Raw genomic sequence first — 7,237 nt, 5'->3', positions numbered from 1 at the left:
CTCCTCCCCCCCGCGCTTTCCTCGCCCTCCCCCACCCGCCCGGAGGGAGAAAACAAACTTTGTGCGGAGCGCGGCGAGCTACGCCCACCCCCCGCGGGGCGGGCCGACGGCGGCCAGGGGCTTCGTCCCGCCCACCGCGCCCGGAGGGGGCGGGGCCGGGAGGGCACCTTCTTCCTGCGCCCACCCCCACCCTCAGGAATGCCACATGGCCTCGGAAGAGGAGTGGTGGGGAACCCAGACACGGGAGAGTCGGCTTGGGGGCAGGAAGTGGCCTGTTCCTCCTCTCGGAGAGCGTTTCCGGAGCGCCTACTGTGTGCTCCACGCCGGGAGTGGGGGCCGTTACCGAGGGGAGAAATAATGCAGACTAACGTTTGTGAGACCGCTCCCTCCACCAGGTCTCCCGCCGGCGGTGTGATGGTTCCCATTGCACCAAGAGGAAACTGAGGCCCAGTTAGCCCGGGGATTTACCCCAGCTGGTGAGGACCGGGTTCTGAATGCGACGCCTCTTCTGCCCTCAACGGCCACTAGAGTCGGGTAGAAGGCTGCTTCGGACACAACCCCAAAGCACGCAGCTCCTGGGTCTAGAACACAAGTGGCGGCCAGAGGTAAAAACAGGGCTTGAGGAATGTTTATCCCACAGCGACGCGGAGCGGGGCCCTTGGTGTGTACCATCCCATCCAGTCCTTGGGTTATGGGCTTGGTGCTGTTACATATCCGCTCCTGGTTTACCCACGAGCCGCAGAGGCTCTAGACTTGCTTCTTGTCTCCCAGCCAACCAGTGTCGTTCAGCCCAGGTGGGTCCGCCAGTGGAGCCCAGCCCTCACCGCACTGAGGCCGACCACCTGACTAGAAACGTCCAGAGCCTGTCTCTGGAGGTTCACTACACTCAACTCCAGGAGGTTTCCTTCGGTCTTCGCCAGTCGTGCCAGCACTCTCGTCCCTGCCCTGTGCTCTGTGCCACAATGTGAAGTACCTGGTGACCAGCCCCCCTCGGCTTCCCCACCAGACTTTGTGTTCCCCAGAGCGCAGCAGCACACAGCCGAAAACCGGCCGAGGCCTTTTCTGGGCCTCTGGTGCCTCATCTGGGCCCAGCTATCTAGGACCCTTGAGCAGCCTTGAAAAGGCTTTTGGTCCTAATTGCGCTTCAGCAGTGGAGAAATCTGAAAATAAAAATCGAGTTTTTTTCCAAACAGGCCTTAAGCCAATCAGAATGCTGATTAAATGATCGTGAGAGTGCACCTGGGCTCCCGATTGAAGCCAGACTTCACTGCAACTGCTTAGAACCTAGTTGGCCACACTATCCTCCTCACAGCAGCACCCAAAATGTCAGTGCCACTGCCCAACGCCCACCATTTCACAGATGCAGAGACTGAAGCCCAGTGTGGAGGCCCCAAATGATCTCTTGGGGAAGTGGTGCTCTGTCTTAGAGAAGGGAGGCTTGGGGAGTCTTAGGGTAAAGGTAAAACTCCTGGGTCCTGGTCACTAGGCTCAAAGATATGTGTGGGGCAGGGACCTTCAGGAAGGGGGGAGTCTGGAAGGGGAAACGGGTGCATCCAGGTGAGTCTGGAGATATGACTCTGTCTGCAACACTTAGTGCCAGGCATTGTGGTCCAGTGCATGAGAGCCAGACTCTGCCATTTGGGGGAAGCCACTGGGGACCTAGGCTACATCCCAGAGACCTCCCTGCAAATTGTGCCGCCCCCGCACCAGCGCTTCCGGGGTTTGTGCTAGGAGAGGTGCTCCAGGGCAAATAGAAGTCACCAGCTCCCTCCTCTCACCGCTGGGCCACCTGGGAGCTGGATAACAAAGCAGCTTCAGAAGCCCCTCCCCAGACTTCCTGGAGGGGGAGGGGAAGGGCTGGGATGTAAAAGGAGGCTTGGGAGTGTGTCAGGATTGCACATTGTAAACAGATTCCCCAGGTAAAGCCTAAATACCAGTGGACTATGAGAATTGCCATGTAAAGTTTTTCTTTTTTCTTTTTTTTTTTTAAAGATTTATTTATTTGAGAGAGAGAATGAGATAGAACATGAGAGGGTGGAGGGTCAGAGGGAGAAGGAGACTTCCTGCTGAACAGGGAGCCCGATGCGGGACTCGATCCGGGACTCCAGGATCATGACCTGAGCCGAAGGCAGTCGCTCAACCAACTGAGCCACTCAGGCACCTGCCATGTAGTTTTTCAACTAGTTAAGTATCAGAATTTAAAATGCATGCATCCTCTCAGCCAGTAAGTCCACTTCCAGGAATCTACCATGAGAAATAAACGCAGAACAATGATAAATGCTTATACAAGATTGTTCTTTGCAGCATTGTTCATTCTGGTGGAAGATTGCAGACAACTACATACCCCTGACCAGGCACCGACTTCTTACAGCACCTCTGGGACCTCCGTACAGCAGGATGTTGTAATGGGGTAAGTCTGTGCACACCAACCTAGGGGATGGCCAAGCTATCTGTGTTGTGACAATTTGCAGTGTCCCAGCACAAGGGGTTTTGGATATTCTTGGTACCTTTATGGGAAAGCCTTTAATAACTGGGAAGATATTCTTATGTCATTTTTCTCTTCAGGTATGCTACTCCCTTCTCCGCTTTTCACATATGAAAAAACTGGGTTCCTGAGAGAAGGGACTTGCCTGATAATGAAGCTGGGGTCCTGACTCCTGTGACAGATCTGGGGTGGGGTCTGGATGGGAAGGACAGGTAGGTGTGACGTCAGCCCCTAGACTCACCTGGTTGCCTTCAGTGGGCCATTTTAGGAAAAGCCTCAGGAACTCAAGGCCCCTCAGGCCAGAAAAGGGACTGGATAGGTTGCATAAGGCAGCTCCTGCTTACCCAAATTAGAGGCTGCCGCCGATGGGGCTCCCTGTTCATTGTGCCTGTTTCTGGTGAACTTGATTATCACATAGGTTCAAATGAATGTCATGTAGGTCCACTTTCATTAAAAGAAAAAAAAAAGCCATTGCCCTTTTTACCTGGGGTTGATGAGTGGGGTAAGGGATCAATATTCACCTGGAGCCAAGAGGAGCCAAGGCTAGATATGGTAGCATAAAGGAAGTGGGGTTCTGTGGGGTGGAGGGGAAGAGTCCAGAAAAGGACAGGGTCAGTGAGTAATTCAGGAAACGGCAGAATCAGTCAGCTGGTAGGGCCTTGAAGGCTGGGGTACAAAGTTTGGATTTGGTGTTGTGGGCTGTAGGGAGCCTTGCGGATTTCTGAGACCTGCTGAGGAGAGAGAGATAGGAAGTGGTTGGCGGTAGGATGATCAGGTGAGGCAGCTCTGGGTAATTGAGGCCAAAATGATGGAGACCTGTCTCTGAGGTCTAGGATCTTTGTGGCTCTCTTCTGGGAGGTTCAGCATTCTCATCTAATGTGGATTTCAGCTTATCAACATCTTCCTTTTTAAAAGATTTGTCATATTCTGTTGATCATTCACAATTTGCTTAGCTTTCTCCAAATTTGAGGTATTCACTCATCTAATTTTTGAGTGCTTAGTGTTTGACAGGCTGTGTGCTTGAAGCTGGGGAACCCACTGCCTGGGTTGTCAGGAATGGTTTGGGCAACAGTGCCCGCTGGTGAAAGGGGTATGGGGTTTGGGATTTGGAGCCAGGTGACGTAGGCAAATCATCCAAACCCTTTGAGCCTTCCTTTTCTCATCTGTGGAAACATCTGGATTTGGTGAGGGTCAAAGAAAATAACGGCTGTGAAAACCCTTTGTGAATTATGTTCAGTGATATCTAGAAGAGCAGATACTGTTATCAGAGTGTCTTATAGCTCTGTGTGTCATTTGACAGTATGAGTTCCAGTTTCTTCTTCATCTGAGAAATGAGAGGGTTGGACATGTTAATCCTAAAGGTCTTTTCCTTCTTTGGCATTCTACCATCTAGGCTTAAATGATTTTTTTTTTAAGATTTTATTTATTTATTTGATGGAGAGAAAGAGCACAAGCGGTGGCGGGGGGCGGCGGACAGCAGAGGCTCTCTGCTGAGCAGGGAGCCTGATGCGGAGATTTTGATTTTTGATTTTGAAAACTATATATATATATGTATATGTAAATGCTTGTTTGCCCACAGCTTTTTAAATTTTTATCTTTGCTGGTTTAAGTGCTATGGAGTATTATCTGAAAGTTGTATATGTCTGCATGACTTTCCTAACAGGCCAGGCTAATCTTTGTTCTAGCTAATCTTCGTTATCCTGTGCAAACAGTTTGCATCAAAGGGTACTTCAGAGGGGTCCAAGTCATAGCATTATAACTCAGGGGTGTTGGTGTGGCTGGGATGTGGCAGTGACCTGCATGTGGGGATACCACAGTCTCTTCTCTTAATGCCCTCTGGCTTCTAGACAAAGATAAGAGTGTTGTGCTTTTAATTTGGGGATTAAGAAAATCACTTTTGATTTTCTGGTAGTTTGCTCCTCTACCTGTGAGCCACTGGGTATGGCACCTCCAATCATGGCTACAGAAGTCAGCCAGGCAGAGTTGGCTGTTGTGGGGCCTGAGAGACTTAATGACTATTTTTCTTCATTTCTTTTATTAGGGTCCGTGTGATAGGATAGATGAGGATCAGATCCATTTGGCATAGTTTCATTTTTTTATATGTGGGTATTTTCTTCTGGAATATTATTTTTTTCTTCTTTTTTTTGAGGTTTTTCTTTTTTCTTTTTTTTATTATGTTATGTTAATCACCATACATTACATCATTAGTTTTTGATGTAGTGTTCCATGATTCATTGTTTGTACATAACACCCAGTGCTCCATGCAGAACATGCCCTCTTTAATACCCATGACCAGGCTAACCCATCCCCCTACCCCCCTCCCCTCTGGAACCCTCAGTTTCTCAGAGTCCATAGTCTCTCATGGTTCGTCTCCCCATCCGATTTCCCCCCCTTCATTTTTCCCTTCCTGCTATCTTCTCTTTCTTTTTTTTATTTTTTATTTTATTTTTTATTTTTTTTAAGATTTTATTTATTTGAGAGAAAGAGAAAGAGCGAGTGAGCACAAGCGGGGTGAGGGGCAGAGGGAGAAGCAGACTCCATGCTGAGCAGGGAGCCTGACACGGGACTCAGTCCCAGGACCCTGGGATCATGACCTGAGCTGAATGCAGCTGCTTAACCGACTGAGCCACCCAGGCGCCTTTTTTTTTTTTTTTAACATATAATGTATTATTTGTTTCAGAGGTACAGGTCTGTGATTCAACAGTCTTACACAATTGACAGCACTTACCATAGCACATACCCTCCCCAATGTCTATCACCTAGCCACCCTTATTTTTTCTTTTTAAAGATTATTTATTTGAGAGAGAGAGAGAGCATGAGCGCGGCGGAGACGGGGAGCAGAGGGAGAGAGAATCTCGAGCAGACTCCCCACTGAGTGTAGAGCCTGCTGAGGGGCTCAATGAAGGGTTCAGTCTCACCATCCGGAGATCATGACCTGAGCTGAAACTAAGAGTTGGATGCTTAACTGACTGAGCCACCCAGGTGACCCTGGAGTATGTTTTTTAATTCCAAAAGCAATATGCTGTGTTAATTAGGGCAAGTTAATCAATGCAGGAGGCCTTTAGAGACAAAGTGAATAACTCCCCCCTCATTCCCACCTTCTAGCATTAGCAGTGCTAACCTGCATGTATCCTTTTTCTGCTTTCTCCACGTGCAAATACATACACACATCCTGAGAGGTCTTTTCTCTCTTCCAGGCTCTTATTTACATTCCTCACCCCTTCCCATTTCAACAGGGCTGCAATTAGCATTTTCTACATAAATATCTTTGCAATTTTGAGAATTTCCTGAAATAGATTCTCTTAAGTGGAATTACTGGGCCAAATAGTAAGAATGGATATTTTTAGGGCATAAACCTGGTGCACTCTCCATAGCAGTGTTTGCCACAGGAGGTAGGAGGTGCTAGCAGTTTTGTGTGAATCTTCTTTGATGGCTGAAGAATAGCCTTTGGTTCTTTTAATCTGCATTTTTTTATTATTAGTGAGATTGAATATCTTAATATATCGTAACTGTTGGGCATTTGTCACTTGTGAATTATCTGCACATCTTTTGGAGTCTTGAGTTTCTTTCCGACTTGCAAGCTCTTTTCAGTAGGAAGGATGCTTAACCCTTGTTTATTTTATTTGCTACAGGTAGGTTTTTTTCCCCCCAAGATTATTGTTTGCCTTACATTTTTTTCTTTTCTATTTTTTTTAAAAGATTTTATTTATTTATTTGACAGAGAGAGACACAGTGAGAGAGGGAACACAAGCAGGGGGAGTGGGAGAGGGAGAAGCAGGCTTCTGGCAGAGCAGGGAGCCTGATGCAGGGCTGGATCTCAGGACCCTGGGATCATGACCTGAGCCGAAGGCAGACGCTTAATGACTGAGCCACCCAGGCGCCCCTGCCTTACATGTTTTCTAAGCTGGGTTGTTTTTGTTCTGTTTATTATTATTTTTGTTCATTTATTTTTATTTCTTAAATTTTATTTAAGTTCAATTAATTAACATGTAGTGTATTATTAGTTTCAGAGGTAGAGTTCAGTGATCCATCAGTTGCGTGTAATACCCAGTGCTCATTACATGAAGTGCCCTCCTTAATGTCCATCACTCCCTATCCTCCCAAACTCCCCTCCCCATAGCAATCCTCAGTTTGTTTCCTGAGATTAAGAGTCTCTTATGTTTGTCTCCCTCTCTGGTTTTGTCTTGTTTCATTTTTTTCCTCTCTTCCTCTATGATCCTCTGCCTTGTTTCTTAAATTCTACATATGAGTGAGATCATATGATAATTGTCTTTCTCTGATTGACTTATTTCGCTTAGCATAATACCCTCAAGTTCCATCCACATTGTTGTAAATGGCAGGATTTCTTTTTTTTTTTTGATGGCTGAGTAATATTCCATTGTGCGTGTGTGTGTGTGTGTGTGTGTGTGTGTGTGTGTGTGTGTACACACCAATCTTCTTTATCCATTCATCTGTCGATGGACATCTGGGCTCTTTTCTATAGTTTGGCTATTGTGGACATTGCTGATATAAACATTGGGGTGGAGGTGCCCCTTCGGATCACTACATTTGTATCTTTGGGGTAAATACCTAGTAGTGCAGTTGCTGGGTCTTATGGTAGCTCTATTTTTAACTTTCTGAGGAACCTCATACTGTTTTCCAGAGTGGCTGTGCCAGCTTGCATCCCCACCAGCAGTTTAAGAGGGTTCCGCTTTCTCCACATCCTCACCAACATTTGTTTTCTGACTTACTAATTTTAGCCATTCTGATTGG

At 47.2% G+C, this 7,237-nt stretch overlaps 1 long non-coding RNA gene across 1 annotated transcript; it reads left to right on the top strand.

The window, feature by feature from the left end:
* Nucleotides 1–121: 121 nt before the first annotated feature.
* LOC114220831 (uncharacterized) lies at nt 122–3,211 on the top strand. The gene is made up of 3 exons (XR_003611630.2): nt 122–605; nt 2,305–2,410; nt 2,566–3,211. It is a non-coding gene; the product is annotated as an uncharacterized LOC114220831 (long non-coding RNA).
* The last annotated feature ends 4,026 nt before the right edge of the window (nt 3,212–7,237 follow it).

This window comes from Eumetopias jubatus, unplaced genomic scaffold (genome assembly GCF_037043125.1).
Source record: "Eumetopias jubatus isolate StellerSeaLion01/CBP00866 unplaced genomic scaffold, mEumJub1_p1.0 scaffold_9, whole genome shotgun sequence".
NCBI classification, from domain to species: Eukaryota; Metazoa; Chordata; class Mammalia; order Carnivora; family Otariidae; genus Eumetopias; species Eumetopias jubatus.
Note: the sequence above shows the minus strand (reverse complement) of the source record. Positions and strands in the feature narration are given on the sequence as shown.